This window comes from Anas platyrhynchos, chromosome 4 (assembly GCF_047663525.1).
Source record: "Anas platyrhynchos isolate ZD024472 breed Pekin duck chromosome 4, IASCAAS_PekinDuck_T2T, whole genome shotgun sequence".
In the NCBI taxonomy this organism is placed as follows: domain Eukaryota; kingdom Metazoa; phylum Chordata; class Aves; order Anseriformes; family Anatidae; genus Anas; species Anas platyrhynchos.
Genome location: NC_092590.1, coordinates 57,937,944 through 57,965,689, shown reverse-complemented (window position 1 = coordinate 57,965,689; position 27,746 = coordinate 57,937,944). Strand labels below are relative to the sequence as shown.

At 33.2% G+C, this 27,746-nt stretch overlaps 1 long non-coding RNA gene across 1 annotated transcript; it reads right to left on the bottom strand.

Annotated features, from left to right (window-relative positions):
* Positions 1–387: 387 nt before the first annotated feature.
* Positions 388–15,345, bottom strand: LOC106016540 (uncharacterized). Its single transcript, XR_002401280.4, has 3 exons — positions 15,155–15,345; positions 9,113–9,142; positions 388–993 (listed from the first exon to the last, which is right to left on the bottom strand). It is a non-coding gene; the product is annotated as an uncharacterized lncRNA (long non-coding RNA).
* Between the last annotated feature and the right edge of the window lie 12,401 nt (positions 15,346–27,746).

Sequence of the window (27,746 nt, the reverse complement as noted above, 5' to 3'; positions counted from 1 at the left end):
TACTTCAGATATACAGGCAGAGGAGCAGACTCAGTTACGTCTCTTTGCTCCTGATCCTGCAGTAACTTTCCAACCACATGAAAAATTATCACATTGTCAACACTGCACTGATGGGTACATTTTAATGTAGCATCTACTACAAGTCACATTGTTTATTTGCTTACTGGTAGAGGTTTGGTTTGGAACACATACAGAATCACAGAATGATTGAGGTTGGAAGGGACCTCTGATGGTCATCTAGTCCAACCCCCCACCAACCAGGGTCACCTACAGACAGTCATAGGATTTATGGACACTCACACACCTGCATAATCTTACAGTGTATGGGATGATCAAAATAATCCTGGACTGACAGAACAGCTGCTATCATTAAATGTGACAAAGAAACCATGCAAAACCCAGATTTATTATTATCATTCCTAATTCCTCTGGCTATGAATTGTGGGTACAGATTTAAATCACACCTCTTCTACTAATAAGGACACTGGTGACTACATTTGGACTTTTAATTTTTGACATTCCCCATCCATCCCAGTAATGTCTGTAATAATTGTCCTCAGAACAAATGAACATTAAAAAACAGAGTATACACAGCATCTTGTGAACTGTAATCAAAGCTGGGAAGCAGAAGTGAGTGGTTCTAGTGAGTGGTAAGACCAAGTCAGTAACAAAGTTTGGGCACGCCTGGAAAATAGAACCAAACATATATACATAATTAAAGAAAATAATCAAGAAGGCTATGATGAAACAGGAACTGAACGCATTATATGCAGACAAAACAAACTAACAAACAAACAAAAACTAGTTGTAGTTGCATATCTTGACTTGAGCTAGATAGTCAGAAACAACTGGTATGGTCCTCTTGCGTTCCTCTAAAATGGAAAATCAAGTTGGTTCAGAAGTCATTCCTTAATAAATGGGGCTCATCCTGTCCTCAGTCCTCAAACAGATTGTGGCCAAACTGTAGAGATTGATTGCCTCCCAAAAAAAGCCCTGAAAGCAGAAAGTGAGAATGGGAGGAGATTAACAGTTAAACTATTGGCTGGTAGAGAGATAAGACTAATCAGCTGTATCAGAGAATAATATTTAGACAAAGAAAGGGAGTAGTATTTTACTTATATCAGAGAATAATAATGACTTTGCAAGCTACTTTGGTTCAAACATAATATGAGAAATGAGATTAGCTGTGTCTGAAGTTTTCTAGCAGTCTGAGAAAGAATAAAGGTCATTATAGCTAACTGTGTACATAAAATTATGAAAACTCTCACTGAACTCACAATAGACAAAAGTATACCATTTGAAATTACTTAGGTTTCCCTTAATCTGTTTTAGATATCCTTTTATTAGCGGTAGAATATTTAGTTTTGCAATCATAAATCTTTTTTACAATTCAGAGTTAAAAAGAAAAAGTATATTCACTTGCACTTTTTCTCCTGCTGAGCATAACAGACCTGGAATTATTCTGAGATGATTGGGATCAGATCACAGATTGTTATTCAGTTTCTTGAGTTTTATCTCTTTCATTTAAAGTAGGAAGAAAATAAATCCTCCTCAAATACATAAGCAGTTGCGTGACTGCACATATTTTTAATTTTGAGGGATTTGTAAAGAAATTAATTCTATGACTCAAAAATATATTTATGTGTTCATGAAAGTACAGCACGTTATTCATACTACTGTAGAGAATTAAGAAAAGTTTAGATGTTATTTCCTAAGCGAGAAGAATATAGGAGTGCCAAACTCTTAAAGTCTTCAGTTGATATGAATCAGCATAGCTCTATCAAAGTCAAGCACACTAAAAAACACAAAAACTTATACATCTACATAATCTGGATGTTTTGAGCTTTGGAAAACAAAAACAACAAAAACAAAAACTCTAAACTTTGTTTCCTATATTTCTTTCCATCTCAAAATGGAATAGGGAGTGTCAGAAGGATGCTGTCAGATCTTCAGAAAAAAATAGTGGGGGCTTTAGGCATGCAGACAGCTTGAGTTGGTATGGAAAATCTTTGGAAAATTGTTTCTATTTTAATAGAATAAATTGACTTATTTAACTTAATGATGACAGGATAGAATAAGAAAAGTATCCTTCTGAAATATTTGACGTACAAGCAATCCATTTAGCAATTTTGTATTGTTGCTAAAAGATATTTTTAGCTACTAGCCTCTTTCTATCATGTTTTTATGTAATATTTTTCCTTATTTGGAATTAAAACTTGAAATATCACTGCTATTTGAACTCTGATATTTCAATATAACAATTCATTTAAGGATAAGAAGGAAGCAGAAACAAAAAAGAAATTAAAAATAATATCTAAGAAAATTCAAATGAATGCAAAACTCAGTCTTTAAAAAATAAAAATAAAATTTAAAGCTGAGTTTCACAGAACAAGCAGTTTCCTGATAGGAAACAGAAATGAAACCATACGTATTGATTTGATCCCATAAACCTTCCTCTTGCTGATAGTTTTATCATCTGAGCAATTAATATAAAAGCAATGAGTACTATTCATACATGTGAAACTTTGCAGGACTAGGTGTCATTGGCATCACAGCTGGTAGAAAATGAAACAAATGAAAACTCACTAAAATATTTGCAATAATTACGTCTTTTGTCACCACCACTGAAATTCAACTGCCTCTAACAGAAATCAGTATTTTATTTTCTGATTTTATTATGTCATCAGTCTTTTTGACTAATTCTGACAATTAGATGGTAAACGAAACACAGTCTAACCATATTACCAATTCTTCCTCTCAAAAATGCATGCTTAGGTATGAAGGTAAGATAATAGATGTAACAATTCTGAAGACATCACAAATCTATGTCACTGAATAGGGTTAGACAGCATGGATTCTCACTTCAGCAGTAGAAAACAAATACAAACACAGTTTCCTAAGTGCTCAGTATCTTCAAGAATTTTTAAAATGCCATAAATATTCTGGGGCCTTCATAATATGATTCAGAGCTTTGGCTTAAATTCTACTAATATTATTACAATTGTTGGTTTATTTATTCACTTTTAGGATTATGTAGTGTTAGTTTCTGGTATGCATTTGTAGATCAGAGCCTTAATCGTCTGTGATACAGAAAATGTATTTTGAATGACTATAACTAACAATAGCATCCTACAGATAGATTAGACATATAGAAATATAAATAAATTTATATATTATATATATAAGGCTAAGTCTCTCTAAGACAAATAGACATAAGCTTTATCCTAAGAATTCCCTGTCCTTTGGCTTGAAATATTAGAAATACCATATGGTTTTATGTACATTCAGTAGATTTTTCTTGCTTGTTATCACTTCACTGAATTGAATAAAAAATTGGAAAAATAAAGTTCTGTGATTGTGGCTCACCTGGATTGCTGTTCAATAGGTCTTTTCTCTATTCATCCCTGCTGCCATCTAGGCCACATGACAAGGTTTTGTGTTTTGTTTCATTTTTCAATAAAAATTCAATTTTAAATTCAATAATTTATATAGATATATGCATATGTATACATACATAGATGTGCACACACTACAATTTTCAGGACCTAATGTAAACTTGTTAACTTTCCCTGCATGAATGTTAGACACAAGATGTAGAAGGGCTGCTACATCGCTACATCAGCAAGTCAAAGGCAAAATGATTTTTATTTTTTTTTGTTTCTATTTTATTTGCTTATTTATTTATAATATGTAACCTGAATTTTAACTTTCAAAGTGACTTTTCCATATTCAATGAGCTGACTAATTGTGTGTACACTCTAAATGATGAAGTCCAGATCACTGACCAAGACTTCAATCCAAAATAATTAAAACTTCAAAAAATTTAATTAAAAGATCCAGATGCTGTGCATTGCCTACATAAAGTGTTTCAGGTAGAAAAGCTGCATATTAATAACATCAACCAAACTTAAGTGATATTTTCAAAATATGAATATTTTGAGGAGAAAAATACATTTAAATACTCATAAAAACTAAACTTTAATCAAATCACGCATAAAATCTATTTGATTTTTTTATTTTCCTAGCAACTATTGTTTAAAAAATCATTACATCACCTCAATGATTCATAATTCTGCTTTTTTCAAAATTTATCAAAGTGATAACTTTTATTATATTGGTTACTTGGCACATTTGTATTTCACTTACATTATACTTTGGAAGAAGAAACAGAAATCAGTACAAAATCCTTTTGCCGGATTAGTAACAGCTGTCTTCAAAGCAAATTAGCCCATAAAGCTATGGCCACTCTTATTTAAGTTCTTAAATCAGAATTCTGACGGAGTCGTGTTAAAAACACTACCCTAAAAATAAAATATAATATTCGCTTTATATTTTATGTATATACTGTGGTCACCATTCAGAAAAAGATCCGTAGTGCGTTATTCTCCATTCAGACGAGTCTTAAAAGAAGGAGCAGTGCTGAAATTGCATAATCAGAATAATTAATCCATATTTTCCTGATTGTTGGCAGTTTCAATTATATGTCATGAATTCAATAGTCAGTTATAAATCTCTTTCAAGTACTTCATACAAAGTAAAGACGTTAGACCTTCAGAAGCCCACATTTTTTCTGATTAGAAAAGATATCCAAATTTGAGCAGGAGGCAAGGTATTTTGACATTACTCTATGTAGTTGTTTACTCATACACTAAGAATGATACAAACTAGAGATTATTAACTTAGTTTTTGAAAGTCTGTAAAACTTTTCATTTATTAAACTCAGTGTATTATGGGAATGTCATGCAGAACCAGGTTATACCAGCAATCTCGTCCTTAACGTTTTATATTAACTTGTTTTGGATTTTGGAAAACCATCAATAACACTGGGAGAAAGTACAACCATTACTGGAGTTTAACAATCCCTGCTTCAAACTCTGATGGAAACTGAGGGATTTTCAGTATAATTTTGTTATGTCATTTCCTTCTCAAAACAAGTTTCTAAATAGAAGAGATTTATTTTATTATACCAACTAGTAGAGATGAATATTTAAATCTGTATTGTATTAAACACAATAGCTCTTCTTCATGCGCAAGAGATGAAGCAGTTTTCAAATAAAACTCAGAGTAATTGTTCTAATTGTATCAATTAGAGTTTGTACCTGAATTCCTTTTCCTTCAAATACTTTTTCTTCAAAGGTAATTTGAAAGATGCCTAATTTAAATATATGAATTAATTCAGAATAATGGTCTTTCTGTACATGACCTTTGGTCAAAAGACCTTCAAATGAATGAAGACCATTTGGTAGCTAATTTAATTGTTACATATCTAAACTGTAATTAATGGTTTTCAACTTTTAAGTCAATTTGAAAGCTGCAGCTATCCTTCAGAGAGCTTTTCTTTCAGATCTGAAGAAAGGCTTGAGAGTCTGAAAGTTTGTCTGATTTTTTAATCATGACAGCTGATTTAATAAAAGATATCTCCATCTACATATATAGAACAGAAAACAGTCTCTTGAACATTTTACAACTGATAACTGGATGTACAACGGAATTTTTTACTTATTTCTCAAAATATTTTTTTTTCCACAAAGTATGTTTTAAGCTGTCTCTTTGTTCTGTTGTTGAAGCATGAAATAACAGCACTGAAACCAATTACATTATTTTAAATATTGGTTGATGTATCCTTTATCAATCTTGGCTTCCTTAAACAACCAACACAATGAAAACCACCTATATTAGCAAAACCAAAAATGGACAAAAATAATCATCAATAGAAATGGAGTGAGCCCATTCCCTAAAAGGGGTAGTTTTTGAGATCAAAAACACACTGGTAAGACAATGTTATGAAACTATGCATTGCCTCTGCCAATCTGTTCTCCATGAAAAATGACTACTTGCTAGAGCTAACAATTCTGAACTATTTATGATTAGTTGGTGGTGTTTTTTTGTTGTTGTTTGTTTTATTTTGTTATGGCAGGGCAGGAAATCCTCTAATTTCTTAATGATTTCTCTTTTTAAATGAATATAGCCAAATATGTCAACCTAATTCTGTAATCCTTAAACTACATTAGACAACAGATGGTAGATGGAACATGAATGGAATGGAAGAACATATTTGATTACATTATAAATTCATTTAAGTTTGTCAATTTTCAAATTTAGTTAGAAAGCCAAATATTTCTGGGCACAACTTCCTATATTTGAGTCCTGTGTCATCAACACCGTTTTCAGAGATCTTTACATTAGCAATATCAAATCCAGTCAGCAACCAGATCCTTTTAAAGGATCAGTAAGAGACTTATTCCATGTTAAAGTAACACCAAAGCATTCATGAATGACAGGTCATTTATATGGTCATTTATATTTTTTCCAGTTTTGTTTGTTTTCTTTCAAGTACTGTTCTCTCTTCACACTGTGAAAAGTTTACATTAATGACACTGAAATGAGTGCAACAGACTCCACTATTTCTGAAGTCAAGAGGGAGGACGTGTTTTGTTTTGTTTTTTTAAGAAAAGAAAAAAAAAATAAATTTAAAAAAGTATGATTTATTATATCTTACTGTTTTGTGTTTTGTTGTTGTTTTGAGATAATATAAACCCCATAAGGACAAAACTACAACTACAACAACAATTTAATTTCAAACAAACGATATTTTAATCTATTATTAGATGGTGATCAAGTCAGTATCTTGGTCACAATTTTAATGAAGCGCTTTTACAAACAAGCCATGAAAAATTATAAATCCATGTTGTGGGGACGCAACCATTAGCATATTTTACATGGAAAAATTGTATTACAAATAAGTATCTATATTTGTATTTTATAATCTGTATATTGTTCATGGTACAAATTTTAAAAACGTGTCAACATATTTTGTGTGCACTGCTTTTTTTCTATGCAATTCTTAGCTTACTTTCACATATCTATACAGCTATCTTGAGCTATTCCTTCTTTTGTTTAAAATTTATTCTAGCACTATGACTGAAAAGAACTACCACAATTGTGGAAAGTTATTTAAAATTGGCAAAGGCTAAACTGACAGCTTGGGCAAAATGCAAATTGCTAAGAAGTTTGTCATAGAAATGAGTGTAAACAGATGGTTTGGAGTGAGCTGAAGTATTGTTGAATTTCTATTTTGGGATGATGGAAGAGCTCCTATTTAAGATTATTTTAATGGAAAGAAGCAAAATACTGACTTTAAAAAGTCTTCTGTATGCTAGATCATGGGAGATGAATGAACTTTTTCATAAATTTTACTTGAAGTGCATTGCTAAGATCCTGCAGCTGTTCATGAAACGCTGGGTCCTTGCATCTGCATGCAGCACTCCAATGTTCTTTAGAGACATGAAGGAAAGGTACCATGTTTCTGGGGGAGAACAAGAATAAAAATCACCTCATCTTCTTTGCTACTGCCCTCAAACACATTAAGTGCTGTCAATAAACATGCACTTGAACTTAGAATTATTCTTTTTATATCACTAGTTAACTCTTCAAAATGTTTAGCGTAAACATTTGTACTGTTCCTAAAAATCATTTCAGTAAGGTTGGATTTTACAGAATATGATATATATCAAACAAGTTTCTATTTAAGTCTATAATATTTAGTTACTATTGTGTACAATATGATATCGCTATGGTGATGTTCCAATTTTGTGTCATTTTGTAGAAAATTGCTTAACATGCATGTACAGTCAATTCCACACAAATTATAACCAATTCAGCTACCAATTTCCTATGGGAGCTTAAGTGTACAGACCAATCTGAAACAAGCCTTTCATTTACTATATTGTAATGTACTGATGTTTCATAGAATTAGCAGAATTTCTTTGTGTTTGTCCTCTCTGATTAACAGATTTGTAAATAAAATCTAGGGAAGTAGGACACTAAGTGGTGACATGTATCTAAAGTGTAAGCTGATCAAAATAATGCAACTGATACTTAAAAAAAATAGAGAAGGAGAAAAAAAACAAACAACTTGTTGGCCTACGTATAATCACAATAACTTTAATCAAGATGTATCTGCACAGCTGAATACAGCTTAAATTGCATTAGATTACTTTTACAGTTTACTTGAGGGGTTATTAGAACTCTTGTGTTGTAGAGCTTAACATGAGAGTAAAGTTCATGTCATAGACAATCTGATGTGAAACACACATGTGGTATGAAATTACCATTATGTTTTGTTTTTGTTTTCTTTTTTAGGTTAGATATTAATTATTAAAATTATCTACACAGGACTTTTCAAGTCTTTTTGAAAATTCGGAATAGCTATTCACTCTGACCCAAGTGAATTGGGAGAATGAGTGTAGAAACCCAAGTAATAATTTTGTAGGAATTATGGACCTCATGCCTAACTTCTTTTGAGAAGAACATCTACCCCCTTATCTCACTCATGCTCTTCTGGAAATTGTATTTTCATGGAAGGACACTGATATCTTTCATATTGTAAATATTCCCATAAATATACCTGCTGATCTAAATTAGTGTAATATAGAAAGGAAAATAATTTTTTTTTTTTTTTAAATGGTAAACCACCCTACCAGTAGAGATTCCATAAACTACTTGTTCCCCTTCAAAACTAATACAAGGTCAGGAATAGAAAGGGTATCATCTAAACAGCATAAAACCACAAGAATCTATTGGTTTCACATCTTCTTGACATTAAGGCTTTTAGTTTTGGTATCTTGATTATTATATTTTGTGAAATACATTAGGACCCAGTCCCATAAAGAGTGAATCTAAGAAATGGTAAGTTATCTTTCTTACAATTTAGAAACCATTAATTATAATATTAAGGAACAATCTAAACACAGCTTTTACTTCCACTTTTTCTAGTGAATTATTGGGTTGTAAAAATCAAACCAATTAATTAAAAATGTGAAATGAACAGACTTGTTAAAAACTTTCTTAATTGTCTAAAAAACCAGTCTATACAGTAGCCTGGGGAGCTTTTCATATCCATGTAACTGTCAGTACCTAGTGGTACATCTGCAAACATAGCTTCAAACCAAGGTAATAACACAATGACCTTCCTGTTTTAAATTGAATTTGGTATAAAAAAAATCATTCATAGAATTATTTCCATTACAAAAATATTTCTCTGAAGATATTTAAATATCTCAATCTCCGGTGTATCCATTGAAATGTTATAAAGAGAACTTAAAATACTTACTAATCAGTCTTTTCAACGAAGAGATGAAGTCTGAAAGGTAACAATAGAAAATACCAGACATTTTAACTCTTTAAGCAATGAGATATCAGCAGATCACTATAAGAGGTCATATACTCTTTCTCTGTCTAGAATCTTCAGAAAATTATATCACATTGTCAGGTTTTGTGTTTCTCAGTTAGAGATGACAATGCATCAAACTCTGTGTAGTTAGCCATTTTGATTAGCAAAAAAAATGCTAATGCTTAGATTTTCCACATATAGATCATCATTTCTTACTCCTTATTACAATAGATAGGCACATATTTGTAACTGAAGTTACTTTGTAAAGACTGAAATCATGAATGTATGAGTCAAACAAAAAGAAATCCTTGGAAAGTATAACATTAAGAACAAAATATTTCATATTTTTGAATTTTTCTTTCCTATTTTAATTAGTATGCTAAGCATATTTGTGTCAGATTTCTGTTTTTCCAGTTGATCTTCCTGCACAACATATTTCCCAGTGAAGCTGTAAACCTGTACTGTGATATCACAAATTATTACAATGAGAACATTTGTACAGTCACAAAAGATTGATTAAAAATGATGAAGAAAGAAAATCTCTTAGATTCTATGTTATTTCATTCACTTCACAGAATCATAGAATGTTTGAGGTTAGAAAAGATCTCTGGAGATCATCTGGCCTAATTTTCATGCTGCAACATGGCCACCTAGACCCAGTTGCCAAGGTCCATGTCCAGATGTCTGTTAAATGCAACTCTCTGTAGAGGGAGAGACACTGCAGCCTCTTTTGGCAAACTGTGCCTGTATTCAGTCATCTGCACAGTAAGGTATTCCCTGACATTTAGAGGGAACCTCCTGCATTTTAGCATTTGCCCTTTGCTTCTCCTTCTAAGCCTGGCAGCTTCCTTTCAGGTATTTGTATTTATATATATATATATATACACATTGATGAGATGCCATCTGAGCTTTCTCTTCTACAGGCTGAACCATCCCAGCTCTCTCAGCCTTTCCTCACAGGTGAGGTGCTCCAGTCCCCTCATCATCTGCACTGAACTCTCACCAGTATACCCGTGTCTCTCTTGTACTGGGGAGCCCAGAATTGGGCACAACACTCCAGGTGTGGCCTCACCAGTTCAGAAATAGAAGTAAAGGATCACCTCTCTCAATCTTGATAAGTATGTATCTATTTTGCGTGCAATCACATATTTCTTCCTGCTTTTCCTACACTTTTAGTGTGCTTTGTAATAATATTAATTATTTGCTTTGTTTTAAGGAATTCTGATGTGTACTAGCCCAGCTACCACAGACACTGAACTTGCCAGTTAATTTTAGTTAAACCTAAAATAAATGGCCAAGGTATCTTCATTGTCAGAAGATGAAGGTGTTGCCCTTCTCTTATCATTTTACATTACAAATCAACTCTTAAAAAAATAAATAAAAATAAAATAAAAATCAGCAAATCCAGGGTAGATAGATAATTTGTGATAAAAATAATAACAAAAAAAGTTCATATTTCGGATTAAGGTCTGTACCAGGAAATTCACCCTATTGCAGAAGGCACAAAATATGAGTGGTGGTCAATGGCTCTATGTCCAGGTGGAGGCTGCTGATGATTAGTGTCCCTCAGGGGTATGTTCTGGGACAGGTAACATTAGATATCTTTATCAATGACATAGACAGCGGGATCAAGTGCACCCTCAGCAAGTTTGCAGATCACACCAAGCTGAGTGGTGCAGTTGATACCACGGAAGGAAGGGATGCAGCCCAAAGAGACCTGACAAGCTTGAGAAGTGGGTCCACGTGAACTAAATGAGGTTCAGCAATTCCAAGTGCAAGGTGCTGCACCTAGGTCAGAGCAATCCCAGACACGAGTATGGACTGGGAGAAGAACCTACTGAGAGCAGCCCTGCAGAGAAGGACTGAGAGTTTGGGTGAACAAAAAGCTTGACATAAGCTGACAGTGCATGCTTGCACCCCAGAAGGCCAGCTGCATCCTGGGCTGCATATCCAGAGGGGTGACCAACAGGTTGAGGGAGGTGACTGTCCCCCTCTACTCTGCCCTCGTGAAGCCTGACCTGGAGTACTGTATCCAGGTCTGGGGCCTCCAGCACAAGAAGGATCTGGATCTGTTAGAGCGGGCCCTGAGGAGGGCTATGAAGATGATGACTAAATTGCAAAAAAGCAATTGTAAACCTAGAAGATCCAGTTGACGAGCTGTGCTCCTTCTCCTCCACCAAGACAGGGACACCTTCTTTGTAAGCTCTGTGACTTCACCTTTTGTTGAGGAATACCTAGGATAGCATGTTGCTAGCACTATTATATATTAGCACTATTGCAGTAAGTGTATTTCAGTAAGTGTGTCAATGGCAATTCTGAAGCTGTTATATCTGTCAACTTATTAAATATGTTCAACTTTGTGAAACTGTCTCAGTGAAAGTTTCAGGGCTCTGAAACAGATAAACGTTTGACTCTGATAAACCCCTTTATCAAGACAACCATATATTAAATACTAAATTTTAAAGCCTTATACCATGTTTTGTAGTGTTTGTTTATTTTTTCGCTTTTGTTATTCCAAAGCAGCCATCACATGAATCTACTTCCTGTGTTATGACTGTTATCAACATTTCCAAAAAGTAACATGTATTTCATTAATTGGTTGCCTATTTATCAAATTTCTGTCTACATAACAAGACAAATTACTGATCACTTTTCTTAAACTATTCATTTATGAATTGAGAACTACCCAAGCTCTGGTAAGTAATTCACAATACTCATTCATTATAAGCTGCTACAGAAATTGACAAAGTGGTTAGTATTTAGATCAACTATGGAAATATAATTGGTAGAATAGGCCGACCCCATAGATTTCTAAGTGGGAAAAAAAAAAAAAAAGGAGTGGAGGAGGAGCATAAAGTAAGAGAACAAAACAAATTAAAAAAATAATAGGTCAAAGTATCTTTTAAGGTTCAAAATTCATTTTCAGTTGATGCCCTGCATTACGCAAATAACAAAGATGCCATGAACCCCACTGGTTTTAATTAGATCCTTTCTCAGTTTAGTAATGAGCTATTACATTATAAAGTAATGAGAGAAGATTTTATACTATCCATCACAGTTCTTTTTTTGCACAAAGCAATGCTGCTGAGGGACATGACATGACATGTAACCAACCTTAAGTGTATTCCTACACTTAAGTGTATTCCTACACTTAAGGTAAGGTACAAAAGTAAGACAAAGTGGGAAAAAAATGCAAAAATTCGATGAATTACTTAAACCTTCTGAAATACTGAAACAAGATGATACTCATAAAAATTGAAAGAACTCTTAATTCCAACCGTCCGTATGAGACTTAAAGAGTTATTTTTGATATTGCAAATAGATTCAGATTGTTGACTACTATTCTTCATGACTTTAAACACAACAATCTCAGAGGTAGAATAGCAGTACTACCCAGACAACATTGGTTACAAGTGTGTTTAATTAACATATATCATTAACATATATAATTAACATATATATAGTTACATATTTCTGGTGAGATACCTCAAGTTAGACATTGAGGATGCTCTTGACAATTCTGCCTTGTTTTACATGCTTTAACTGAGACAAAATAATATTTTATCTTATGAATTTTGAGATAGATTTTGCAAATATTTACCTCAATGTGCTTGCTAGTGCCAGTCTCAGAGTGACTTTAAAATATCTTACAATTTTTATTTTATTAATTAATTAATTTATTTATTTATGGAGGGTAAGTCAATTGAAGTCTATGTATGCCTTTAACAAATAGGTTGGCTTTTGAAATCAATACCCATATCTGCTTAACAGCAGTTAATTCCTTGGCTCATTACTGAAAAATCTTTTTGCTTAGAGAAAAAAAAATTCAGCCTCACATTTTTTTTCTGTACATTCTGTGTAGATGATAGTAACAATATCTTAATGAGAAGGAGAGAAGGATACTCTCTTCTGTGAAAAATATATAAAACTCTTATGTTGCTTTGGTCCTGTTATTTATTTATTTCTTCTTTAACTACGTATTACTGTAGCCTTTTCGTCAAGTTTATTTTTGGTCATAAAACTCAGAGACAGCACATGACATATAAGATTTTGGACAGGAAGCTATCTATTATTTGGCATCAATTTTATTGGAAAATGAAAGGCTAAATTATGCACCTTTTTACTTTGGGGTAGCTCTTTTCCTTCAAATATACATGTAGATAAATATGGAAAATATTACTCCAAAAATCAATGGGCTTAAGTAGCAACACTTCAGTTTCAGTGAAAAATAAATAGTTTACAACGGGAAAATGGATCTCATTTTTAACTTTGGCCAGGAAAGAGTAAAGAAAATAATACTCCTACTATTTTTGTGAACTATTTGGATTGAAAACAAACAAACAAACAAATATCAAACCTATGTATATGCAGTTTAACAAGTTTTAGTATTGTTATTTGCAAAAAATACAAGAAGAAGAAAACAAAAAACATTTTAAAGCAGTTTCAAAGTCCTGATCCAAAGCTTTTCACACAAGAGGCGCAGTAAGAAGCATTTCCTCATCTAATTTCTTCCCAAGTTACACTGGTATCATTAGTATAATGCCTGTTTTTATTTTATTTTTTAGTATGATTACCAGTTTTTTTAATTAGTATCTTTTTTTTTCCCCCGTCAGGATTTTTACAGGATTTTTTTTACAAGATTTTATCCTGTAAAATCTACAAATTTATAAATTTGTACAAATCTACAAGGATAAACACAGATTTTGAGCCTGCAGTGTCCTTTAGCATCCTGAGTACTGGCAACTAGATTCTGAAGGATTACACAGCAAGCAGCTGACCTTGAGAAGTCTTCTGAAAGCAGAGGTCAAAATGATCATCAAAAGGTTAAAGGAATAATTGTATATCACATTGTAAACGTTCTCTCAGCACTTAGGTTGCTACTAGGCTATGAGTAACTGGAAAATACAATTCAATACCAATTCAACAGTGATAAGAGATGAATACAGACAGTCAGTTAGGGAAGAAAAGAATGTCAGGTTCAGTTGAGCTGTGTCTATTAACCTTTCTTTTTCTTTTATTGAATAATATCAGATTTGTTAAATTTAATTTGAAGTTAGTATGTCTTCCATGTCTGATTTTAAATGACAGTTTTTACTGTCGAATAAGTTATTTATTGATAAATATGTACATCATCTTTTGTAAAATTGTAATGTTGCACAATTTTGTATTAAGTAGAAGAGTGTTGTGCAAAAGTTAATAAATCTGTATCAGAAGTTTTGCATTAAAGTAACAAGAACTAGACTCAATATAAAAGCAATGGAAATAAAAGAGGGTTTCAAATATTTAAAATTGTCTTTTGATATGGCTACCTTTGTTATCTTGCAGTAACTTATAGCAAATTAAAAATTACCCTATACAAACAGCTGTTTTTTGAGGGAGGGAAATAAGAATGAATACTTTTAGAGTACACTTTGAGAATAAATACTTTTCCAGAAGATCCAGTTCTAATTCACAGAGAAACTAATTCAGGGCAGTGCTGCATCTACATTCTTCAAAATATCAGTATGAATGGTAGGAGTTTTATACTCTCTGAATCTACAATAAATAAAAACACATTTTAGAGTAACTTTCAGTGATTATTGTTACTCCGATATTAACTTTTTAGCGCCTTAATTAGAAAGCACATCTATGCACACAAACACTTATATCTATAACCATTGCTGTCTGTCTGCTTAGGTACACAGTTCTGGTATAAGTGATTATGTGTTTAAATATGTCAAAAATACCAATTTGTTCTCTTTTTACTGGAATATTAGACAACCACCATATTTCACATTTTGACATCGAGAACCCAAATAGTTTCTCTATCAACCATTTTTTCTTCAAGTGAAAAGTGAAATGAATGAATACATGCAAATACCTGTCAGCACAGTGGGAAAGGGGACATCACTGTCAATACGTTACAGCTTACATTTGTAGAGAAAATACTTACAAGAAGTAATTTTCTCTTTATCAAGAACATCTGTATAAATCAGTTCTCACCCTTGGATGCAACGGGACGTCTCTTTGCAGATGACTGAATATTAGCAGGAGATTGTCATAAAAGAAAATGGAGATGCAAAATGACAGAAGGGATATTCTTAAATTGCGCTCTTATACCTCTTTCCCTACAACTAAATATCAGCTACTAATATGACTTTGCTTTTCCCAGAGCTATGTCGCAGCCATGAATTTCCTGCAAATACCAGAACTATAATGGCCCCCCATCCCCCTAATCTCTTAAGGATGCAGCTCGTTTGTGCTTCCCCCTCCTGAAAGAATAAGGCACTGCTGTATCTCGTTACATAAGCTTCTGATTACAGCTTTAGAAGTAAGCATGCAAGCTACTCAATTAAAACTTTGAAGTGAGCTACCACAATTTAACATATACTTCAAAAGCTTTAATCTTAAAATGCAAGTTTCAGACAAGAACACAGATTATATATTTATTTGAAAATCTAATTGTGATGTCAATCATCTAAAAGCCTAAAACAAGAAAATACCATTTTCATTATTTCAGAAGAAATAGTGTAATGCGTTCAGGTTTATCAGAGCCCCAAAAGATTGTCTTTATTTACCGTCAAACTTTCTCAACAAAATTCTAGATGATAGCACTAACTATTTTATTTCTGCCATGAATATTCTCAGGCAAATTTTTAAAGCACTGATTCTTATGAATCTCACTTGGGAACTACCAGGTCTTGAGTTCACTAGTGCTTTGATGACACTGACCAGCCTCCTGCAGGCCTGCCCCACTGCCTATAGACCCTGTCCCTGCCTGCGCCTGTGTCCAGGCACACACAGCCTGGACATGGATCAAAAAGCACAGCGAGAACCACAGTATGATGGTAAACTACACCTGTGAGCTTTTGCTAAATAGGTATGGTCAGTGATCTTATAGCATGGGCCAAGCTTAGCAGTACCTGTCTCCCTGCTTGTGTGCCTCTGCCCAGCTGTTGCTTCAAGGATCTCCCAGCTGGCAAGGTAGTGAAAACAAATTTAGTTTTTGTATTTCAGCCCTGCATTTATGGTTGTTGCCTGCTTGTATTGACTCATACCATATTGAATTAGCTTTATGAGCTCTGAAAAAATTAGGCTAAACCCATTGTCCACTGAAATACACAAAGCAGGATATTGCCCAAAGTACACAAACGTTATTAAAGCATTACTTCTTAAAAAACTTCCACAAAGGCAGAAATGGTAGACAAACTACAATTTACATATAACAAATAAATGTTACTATTTGATTTAGAGAACTTATGTTAAAAATATATTTTCTAAATTATGTGTAAATAATTAAACAAATTCAAACCTGATAGTGGTATTTCTGGGCAAGGCAAAATAAAAATATCATGATGCTCAAAACAGTGCTTACAAACATCTAATCCAAACTGAGGCAAAATATTATATAGTCTTCTACGTTCTTTTTTCTTGACTATATCTTTTCTGAATTATGGCATTTCTAGTCGTAGTTTTCAAATTCTAGTCTTAGTTTCAAATAATAATAACACAAAAAAAAAAAAAAAGAAAAATGCATTTTATACTTTATCTGTTTATTTAGACGTTTATCTGGGACCTCTGTTGCAATGGAAATATACTTCGAGTACTGCCTAATGATTTTGTGTATCTTTCCTGCTGACCTGATCTGATTGTAATCTGATCTTTTTTTTTTTTTTAGATACAATATCACTAAGGAAATTTGATAAGTTCAGAAAGGAAGTGAGGGTTAAGAACTTCATCAAATTGTTTTGTAAAACCAGTTTCACCTTTCTGTCTTCCCAGTCAACTGGTGTCCTAAACACAACATGGTGTAATCTGCTTTATACCTTCCAGGGGCAGTTCTGCACACAGTTGCAGGTTTCTGTCTTGAATTTCCCTAATTATGATATCTTACTAAATAACCTTCTTCAGGAATCATTGCCACATGGTGATTTGGAAAGAGAGATTAAACCTTCCTAGTCTAAAGTAAGGATGCTCTTTAACTTAGAAAGTACTTTTTGATGTAAAATATTAATTTCACATTTTAGGTTATTTTGTCTAAACAAAAATCAGGGTATAGAATAATCACTGGACTAAAAGTTTCAAGTAATTTTTGTGCCAGAAGTCCTATGGCACTAAATTGTGCCTAAATAGTGGCAATTTGGTTTGATAACAGTGTATCTGTCTCTGCCATTCCTTCCTGGAACCTAGTCTTTCTTTTTTTTTCTGATATTTTCCTCAATACAACATACAACGTAACATAGTGCAGCATAGCACAACATAGTATAGCATAGTGTAGCATAACATAACATAACCTCACATAACATAGCATAACCTCTTTTACAATGTAACAGTTTCCATTACAGGGCATTGCCAGAAGGTCCTATGCCTTCATCAGAGCAGTGACACTTTGATAAAGCACTTGTGCAATACATCATCAAGGAGCTGCATAGGCTGATGTATTGGTGTAATACATCAAAATGCCACTGCTCATGAGAGGTTTGATCCTGCTTCTGTTGAAGTCTGTAGAATATTATCATTATGTAAAATGAAAAGAAGGATTTGGACCATAATGCGTTTTCGACAAAATGACTATTATATATCCAGCTATTTTATCTTTAAAAAATATTTTAGCTTTACCACCTGTAATATTTTAATTTAGCATTTCAGTGAAGAGTTGCATTACAGAATTTAAGAGAGAAAGATATAGCATATGATCAAATGTAGACATGCTATTCCTCCTCTTCAAAATCACTGGGGATTTATGAGATAATAAAGTTAGGGGATTTTGAGTTTGTATGGCTTGCACTGTCGGATTCAGAGTTTGTTGCAGTGGGAATAAAACCTTAAGCACTGGCAATGTTAAAAATATTTGTGTTGGAAATGCCATAAGAATCAAAGTATAAAAACAGCAATAATGGACTAGGCCTCTGATCACAATATATCACCAGTATCCTACCTCTGACAATGCTTAAATGTCACTTGCTTAGAAAAGAGTAAAGAACAGAACAAACCTATTGTTCTATCCAGTATTTTGCACATTCAGTGTTTTTGCTTTCCTTTGGGAACCTGCCACTTTTGTGCTTTGGCACACAGAATGCTTTCAATCTACTATTTACAGACACCTAAGATACACCAAACTGCTCTGGGGCAGCTCCTAGTGACATATGCAGAGCTTTGAGACTAGCTGCAAGTCCAGATTGTTGTTCCTAGCTTTACGAGTAAAAACCATACTCCTCTGCCATTTTAAGACCATCTCTCCAAACAGATGTCACTCTAAAAATACACTGCTTATCAGGCAACAATTGACTGTAACTGGGTATGTTTCTATTCTGGTATTTTTAATATTGAGTTTTGGAACTGCTTTTTTCAACAAAGAAAAAACAAAACAAAAAAAATAACTAACTAAAAAAAAAATAACTTTCTTTGGGATTAATATAACAGGTCTTTCCAGTGATTTAATTACACAGTCCTCAGTATCATAATAAATAAATAAATAAATAATACACTCACATATATCTTTTTGCTGATGATAAAACTACTTCTGGTTTCTTGTGTAATATTTTTACCACCAGGTTAAATTCCCCTCATCAGTAGAATTATGAGAACTGTCTATCACTTAAGTCCTCTCCAAAACATTGAATTAGATTTCTTATATGGTTTTAAATAATATGTGTGACATAGGCACATAGAATCTTTTTAGCACCACCTTTCTCATGAGCAATAGATCAGATCCTGATGCAGGATATCTTCACTACAGTTTACGTAAAAGCAGAGACCTAAAACATACATATATTGCAAAAATGTTCTACCACAGTTTCTTCTGTTAGGATTTTCAAACCAGAGAGATTCTATCACTTGCTACAGAATGCATCAATACCTAAGTTTTGTTATTCACTTCTTGTATCTGTAGTAGTAGCTTTGCTCTGTAATAGTAAATTTTTTTAAAAGAATGTATTTTCCATAAACAATAAACCAAAGGAAAAAAAATGTGGAAATAGGAAGTTTATTGAAGTGAAATTCAGAGAAATGTTGAAGCTTTTATTACTAATATTTGTCCGCTTTCAATCCCTAGTCTTCAAGAAAAACCTTGAAAATGTAGCCACATATAAACAGATAGAACAGTTGTTGAGCAGCCTTTGAAAAAACAATGTTTTAATTTCTGGGTACTTTCAACTCTTGCAGTTTCACTTTCAACCTTGCAATTTTCTAATGATAAACTGCAACACATATGCTTTACTTTGTTGTTGTTGTTGTTTTTTATTTTTGTTTTTATTTTTTCACAGATAAACTAAAAAGAGAACTTATTTTTATGTCACTTGCTTAATGATCCAGACTTTGTCCCTCCTTGACCTTTGTCCCAAGGATTCGGGTTCTGTCACATGAATAACTGTGGAGTTTATTCTTTATATTCAGTACAATTATATGCTATTCAGAAAGCTTTTTATGTTTGTATGACCTCATTATACAATATTACAGGTGTTTTGTGACAGCTTCATTTAATCTGGGGTTATTATGTGTTAATTCATTACCTAGCTGCTTAAAAGGTGCACTCATTTAACAAATGCAAATGCAAAAAGAAAGTTCTTTTTCAGGGGGTTATGTATTATTGTTGTCTATATACCATGAAGAGGCAGCAGTATAGCCAAAAAAAATCTGTAATATAGCTGTAATATTCCTGTTGCAGCAAACCAAGAGTCTGAACAAGTGTTAAAAGATCATGAAAGGTCATAAGACAGTGACCAAAGGACAACCTTCTTTTTCATATAGATCAACTAAGCCTTTTAGACCTAAATTAATAAAGAAAGCTGTCAGCAAATTTGTTTTAACATGTTAAACATGTTCTGTTTAACATTAAGTGGCTTAAGGACAAAGCTGAAATCAACAAATGTTTCATGATCTGAAAACAGTTTTTTATGAATAATTGCTAGTTTTATGGTAACACATTAATAAAAACCTACCAGTGTAGAGAATAGTCATAGCATATGCAGGCAAGTCACTTCAGTTTATACGTTTATTTATTTTCTGCTTCTTCTCCAAATAATGTCCTTGAAAGCAGTTTTCTCCACCTTTATAATTGACTCTTTTTTTTAATGGCTCAATAAAAAAAGTATATAATTTCTTCTAAGCAAGTAGACACATTATTCTATTTGAAAATATTTGCATGTATATTCTTGGTGCTGTTAAAATGAAAACAATAATATGACACTTACAAGATGTTCTCAGTTTATATCGCCCAAGTCTTAAGAATAGAACATAATCTTTTTTTTTTTTTTAATATATAATGCAGACTGAAATTATTTCCATTTCAAAGAAAGGAAAAAAAAATAATTAATTATAATTAAAAAAATAATAATACAGTGAAAGGTCCTAAATATTATTATTCCTACATAAATAAAAAAATATTTTATACTTCCAAAAAACTTAGCTTTACCTCAATTTAACTATTTACCTATTTTTTTACAAAAATTTACCTATTATCCCATAAACGCATCATGTTAGATTATTATCCAAGATGTCAGTTTATTTCTACTGGCTTAGGTTAGTTGCAGGTTACAGAACATCTCAAAAACAGTTTTTAAATATGTGATTCATATAGTTTCCCATAATATCGGACTCAAACTGTGTACATTTAAATAGTCTGACTTTGTGAATATATTTGAATCATTCAATAAGCATTAAATCTGAAAACTATGCATGTAATCTCATCAGAATTCTGTATATGAAAAACATTGCTTTAATAAGTTCTTCTGCTAGCCAGAATTGTTTTTTGTCCTAAATATTTTATTTTCCTTTTGACACAAATAATTAGCCTTTTTCATAGAATAACTTCAATGTTTTTGATTAAAAGAGTAACAAGAACACAAAAACAAAAGAGTAACAAGAACACAAAAGCATTATAAATATAGTTTATAGAAAAAGAACACACAGTGTACATGTCACTAGCCTAACAAATTCACTAGAAAAAAAAAAAAAAAAAAAAAGGAAAATTTAACTTGAGTTTCTGGTTGATTGGTAATGAATAATTTAGCTTAATAACTATAATTTACAAAAAAATTATTTCATTTACCATTCAATTTAAATGATGCAGCTAATCATAAACCTTGTTTGAAATTTCAACATTAGAATGAATTCCATATTACACGAGGTGAAAGACTAGCAAACTTCTTTCCTGTTTCCTAAAAACATTGCTAGACTTTGAGACCACTTTTGGATTTGAAAAATCAAATGAAACATAGCCATACACATTATTTCACAGTGTTTGCACAGTATAATAAAGTAGTATGGTATGCCATTGGAGATAAAAGAAAACTGCAAACTGACAAAACATAATACAAGATTAGTACTATAAAGAAAAACCTTATTTGGGGAAACTATTAAAAAAAAACAAAAAACAATTGTACTTTTTCAATAGTTTCCACCATTAGAAAAATACTAAAAAATGAATCAATAACACAGAAGGGAAAATAAACTGAAAATAATTAAATAAAAAGTGTTTGGTTTTGTTTTCAAATGTTCATTTGATGAGCATAAAGATGAGAAATGTAGATACTTAAACAGAGTAAAAATATTAACTTTCAGTGAGTGCCTTTGGCATTTCTGTGTACTGACTATTTAAGACTAGCTAACATGAATTACTGTGTAAGTGATGCAGCTGAAATCATCAGACTACATTTCAGGGATTTTGGAACAGATCCCTAAACTACAAAACCTGATTATCCTAAAAGCAAAATGAAAAAATAAGCTAGTCTGTATGATTCTTTAACAACCCATTGTTCTTTTTTTTCTTTTTCTTTTTTTGAGAAATATTGTTCTCACTACAAGAGAAAGGATTAGTATTTAGAGTGGCCTACAAAATTTCAGCATTTCTCCCAGAAGCAAACTCAATATACAAATTTCTTATAAGGCATGTTTTCTATTAGTTCTTTATTATTATATTCTTAGTATGTTAAAATGTATGTGCATGCATCCCATGTGCAGTTTCATGCACATAGTCCTTTTCATAGGATCACTTTCATTCTGATATGAAAAACGACAGTATTCACAAAATACATAGTTATTTTCAGACTGCCTTTGGGGCGAGTGATTCTGAATTAGACATCAGACAAATGTGGTGTTCTAAAATGTAGCCTCCCTGAGGATTTTTCAGGCCAACAAGGTAAGTGATACACTCTGTACAATTATTGCAGGTACTTTTCTTCCTTTTCTCACATAATGAGAAATCAAATAGCTGGACAAAATCAGGAGACATTCATTAACCTGCACAATAAGTTCAATGCATCAGCTAAAAAGTCCATGCTTATAGCTGTCCACCTACACTATGTTTTACAATGGTAACAGTATAAAATGAATTCTAAGAGCAAATATACATATGAAAAGTTCCTTTCTGTAAGAAGTGATCATCAGTAATGATGTGGGGGACCTCTGCCCCATTTATAACTACATCTGTGTACATTTTTCAGCTATGCAACTATTAGTTTCCATTGTGTCAGCTGTAATGATTCAAGGCTGTTATGTGCTTGACTTAGTCCATGATAGAGCATTACACATGTAAATTTTTTCAAATACACTTGAGTTCAAACAGATAATATAATCCAAGCCCAGGATATCTATATCATAATGCCCAGAATTCTAAAGCTGTAGCTTTTGTTGTTGTTGTTGTTGTTAATTAAGTAATAAAAAGTATACTTCAGTTACTGAAGAAAATGCACATGTTTTTACAACTGGGATACCTGACAGAGGAATGACTACCATAAAAATGTGATCTCAAGTTTATTTCTGTTATGTCTGTGTTATTAGTGCAAACCATCTTTCCTATCTGAGAAGGGGACATTTAGCAGTCTGAAGTAATATTCTAAGATTTTTATCTGAGAAAGACAAGTTGCATAAGAAAATAAATATATATTAATACTTCAGTAATTTATACCACTTTAGTCAGATAAATTCAGTCTACAATATGCAGTGACATATATTGTCTCTTAAGAGCATAGAAATTGTCTAATAATTGTGATGAGGAAGGTAGATATCTTGAAACATAGTTGAAGTGAAAAAGATCGGCTTTGGTAAACTACTAAAAAAAATAATAAAAATAATTATTGTAGAGATTTTGAAACTGATTTTTCTCATTAAATGCAAATTTCACAGTTCTGAGAATCACCACAGCCAGCATATTGATATTGAAAATTCTGATTCTCTAACATTAAAACAGTTTGATAATGGAATATGTTGTGGTTTAATCCAGCTGGCAACTAAACACCATATACCCATTTGCTCACCCTCCTCCTCACCTCAGTGGGATGGGGAAGAGAACTGGAAAAAAAGGAAAGCCTGTGGGTTGAGATAAAGACAGCTTATTTGGATAGAAAATAAAGGAAAATAATAATGCTAATGATAATATACTACTAACAGTAATATGTACAAACAAGTGATGCACAATGCAATTGCTCACCACCTGCTGACCGATGGCCAGCTTAACTCCAAGCAGCTGATCCCCCACCCCAGCCAGCCTCCCCATATTAATTGTTCAGCATGACATCAGATGGTATGGAATACCCCTTCGGCCAGTTTGGGACAGCTGTCCTGTTTCTGTTCCCTACCAACTCCTTGTGCATCCCCAGTCTCCTCACTGGCAGGATAGTGTGAGAAACTGAAAAGTCCTTGGCTTAGTGTAAGCACTGTTCTGCAACAATTAAAACATCAGTGTGTTATCAATATTATTCTCATCCTAAATACCAGCTACTAGAAGGAAAATCAACTCTGTCCTAGCCAAAACCAGGACAGAGTGTTAATGCACTGCCCTTTCAAAATCTTTTTGAATCTTTCCATGCGGTGCCATGAACCTGACGAGTCATCCTTGGATGAAAAGGGACAAAGGGTAGTTTTCATTATTTCTTTAACATCACTGTGAGGCTCATCATGAGATTTCTGAAACATCTTAATGAAGGAAAACAAGATTTTGTACATTTGGTGCACATTTCTAGGTGCACATTAATGTTCTCCACATGCCTATTATTTTCAGTACACTGAGATCTACACATACATTGATTGCATAGTGAACTGAAATATAATTAATATTTTTTCTCCTATTTAAAAAACATATTTTGCACAATAATGTTGTTTCCTTGTAACTAAGCTAACACTTTCTCATGTGATAAATCACATTAAAGAAATTGGCTTTGCATTGTCTTTAATGCTTTTACTTGCACACAATTCTTCAATTTAATAATTTTTAAACATGACAGTTTTAGCATTATGAATTGCTGGTGTAGAAACTGTTGGAATAAAGGAAGATTAGTAAATTTGAAGAGCAGATTACATGGTGAGAAATATTTTGGAATTAAATACAAACTTTTCTTGAACTCCAGTAGCATAAATCCCTGAGGGTGGCTACAATTATATTTTTAGAATAAGGGATACAATGCAATTCCTCTTAAAAATGATAATCTAATAATACAAGGATCTCAGAAGACAGTGCTCTGTAGGAATAAAAAACACCAACAGTAAGTAATTTGTGACACAGCTGCTGAAACTATAAGAACTCTATTAGCCTCTTCCTTTGTGAAATATCTATTAATAAAAATCTGAATCTTTTGAACTATGCCAGCAAGATGATTCCTAAGAGTGATATGATGTGGACTCAAACCACACACCAAAAGTCAACTGGCAGAATGACAAGCGAGGTTTCGTGCCAAGGAACAAAAATCAAGCAGATGTTTATTCTATGACAACTGAGAAATTCCTTGAGCATAAAGACAAGGAGCTACATGTTTTTATTGATTTTAAATAGGCACTTGATAGCATCTGTCAAAAGGATTATTCTGCATCTTGGAACATTACAGTACCCCAGAAAGCTACAAGCAATTACCCCTGATTTAAGCATATGGAAAGCACAATGAAAGTTAACAGTTCATTCAACATTTTTTTTTCTCCTTAGACATGTCTTTTTACTTTGTCAAGCATATTTTATGAGTAGACCTGAGAAGACAATTTAAGACGAATTGTCAGAGCCTTCTTGACTTTATTAACCCAATAGCTGGAGCTTTTAGAACCAGATCATCAAATCCTTGAAGACAGTTTAAGATTTAGATTTTAGACTTTGTGAAGACAAGAAAATATTGTCTGAACAAAATGAATAAACTAGAGAGAGAGAATCATAATTTTTAAGCATAAACAGATGAGCTGCTTCAAATAGCTAGAAGTAAAAATTACTACCATAATGCTATGTGTCTTGATTTCCCTGCAGCTGGGCTGCAGGGAAAAAAATAGGGAGCTTGAAAGATATACCATATTCACAATCTATAATGCAATACAAACACACAAAAAAATAGCAAATTAACTATCTCTTTTTGTTTTTGAAAAGTTAAATTAGTCATGCTTTAGACCCATGTACATATATATATCAAAGGTAAATGTAAACACTGGATGTTTAAGCAGTTTAGTTTGACGACTGTCCATAACATCATCAGCCTTGCATCAGCTTGGGATTAAGGCACTTGTTTCCCAAAAGGATTATCTACTAGGAGAGAAAGTGCCTAGATTTGTAGATTTTATTGTTTTACACAGAATTCATTTTTCATTTATGAAAGCGAGTGGGACATTTGAGATACAGAGATTTTCTGCCTAGGAGAATTCAGATTTACTGTCTCTGAAAATATTTGAATTCTTCAGGTTACTGATTGGGCAGGATGTACATCATCTTCATCCCTTGGTATCTGTGCATATTTTACTGTATGTTTATCAAGAATAATGGGACCTGACGGAGAACAAAAGGGAGCTGAAGTCTGTACACTGATGTGTCTCACTGTGTTCTTAGTCACAGGCTTTCAGACTGATTTTGTATTACATAACTATTGAATATAAAAACAGAAACATAACCACAAGAAAATAATAATATAATAATGGGCACGGTCTTCTGTGCAGATCTGAGACCTCTAAAACTGGTCTATCGTGCCAGGACAATTAGGACCAAGCAACAATATACTTGTTTTCCAAGTTCCTACTATTCTAAGAATATGTGAATCACTCCTGCTGAGAAATATGAAAATTTTGCTCTACTGCAAGCATACATGCTTCTTATTCTTACCATGTCTTGCATATTTGGCCCTGGCAGTGTATATCTCTGTACACTGTGATACAGCTTTTTAGCTCCTTATGTGCCCACAAGTCACCCATGACTGTTCATGACTCTTCTCCAGGATCAAACAATGAAATTCATGATTAATTTTAAGTACAGGTTCACTTAAATACAGTCAAAAAGCCATGAGAAAGATATTATTGGGAAATTTTAAATGGAATTTGGCTAAGAAAAAACAGTCCTCTATGACAATAATGTATAAACTAAATGCAAGAGAAGTGGTGCAGAAAATTGATGTCTATAACCAATATTATTCTACTGCTGCAAATAGGGCCTTAATTTCCAAATGGAAACATGCAACATTGAAACAAATAGTTAGGCAATTAAATCAGGTTATACCTGCAGAAACCTAAGCTTTTCTTAAACACAAAAGCCCAAAGACAATCTGAAATTTACAAGTTAAATTGGGATTTGAGGAGGAATGACACTAGGATAAAAAATCAAGACTTAAACAGAGAAATGGTCACAAATTGGAAAGATATTGAGACTCAGAAGAGAACCAAAAAAGACAGGAGAGATAAACTAATCAGCAACAAAAGCTACACGTGCAATTTAGGTCTGAAGATAGGGGAAAAGAAGAAAAAAGAAGGAATGTAAGGAAAAAATGATAGGGTATAAATTGAATATAATCGAGATGCAATTCCTAACATAAACAAATGTATTGTCTCAGTTCTCAGTAAGAAGTGTGTTGCTGAGTAGAATGAAGGTGCTGAAATGCTACCATATAATATGTAAGGAAGCAGATCTCAGAGTTGAACCTTTTCAGCAACAACAACCTTAATTCTACTTTAACATGTAGAAAAATCTAAGAGGATATATATATATAAATATAAAGATATATGATTCTGCATAACTAAGGATAATTCCACAAGGTGCCTATATTACATGTAAAGGAAACCAAACCAAACAAAACAACAACAAAACACATCATTTGAAGAAGACCAGACAGACTACATTACCTTTAACAGAACTTCTGAACAAATTTTGACACAGGAAATAGTTACACAGTTAGAGATCTGAAGATAAATTCCCGCTCTACTCTGCGCTAGTGAGGCCTCACCTCGCAGTTCTGTGTGCAGTTCTGGGCACCACAGTACAAAAAGGGCATTAAACTGTTGGAGAGTGTCCAGAGGAGGGCAGCGAAGATGGTGAAGGGCCTAGAGGGGAAGACGTATGAGGAACAGCTGAGGTCACTGGGCCTGTTCAGCCTGGAGAAGAGGAGGCTGAGGGGGGACCTCATCCTGGTCTACAACTTCCTCGCAAGGAGGAGGGGAGAGGCAGGTGAGCTATTCTCTGTAAATACCAGTAATATGACCCGCAGGAATGCTGTTAAGCTGAGGCAGGGGAAGTTTAGGCTTGACATCAGGAAGAGGTTCTTCACCAAGAGGGTGGTTGCACACTGGAACAGGCTCCCCAGTGAAGTAGTCACTGCACCAAGCCTGTCTGAATTTAAAAAGCGATTGGACTGTGCAGTCTAAACTT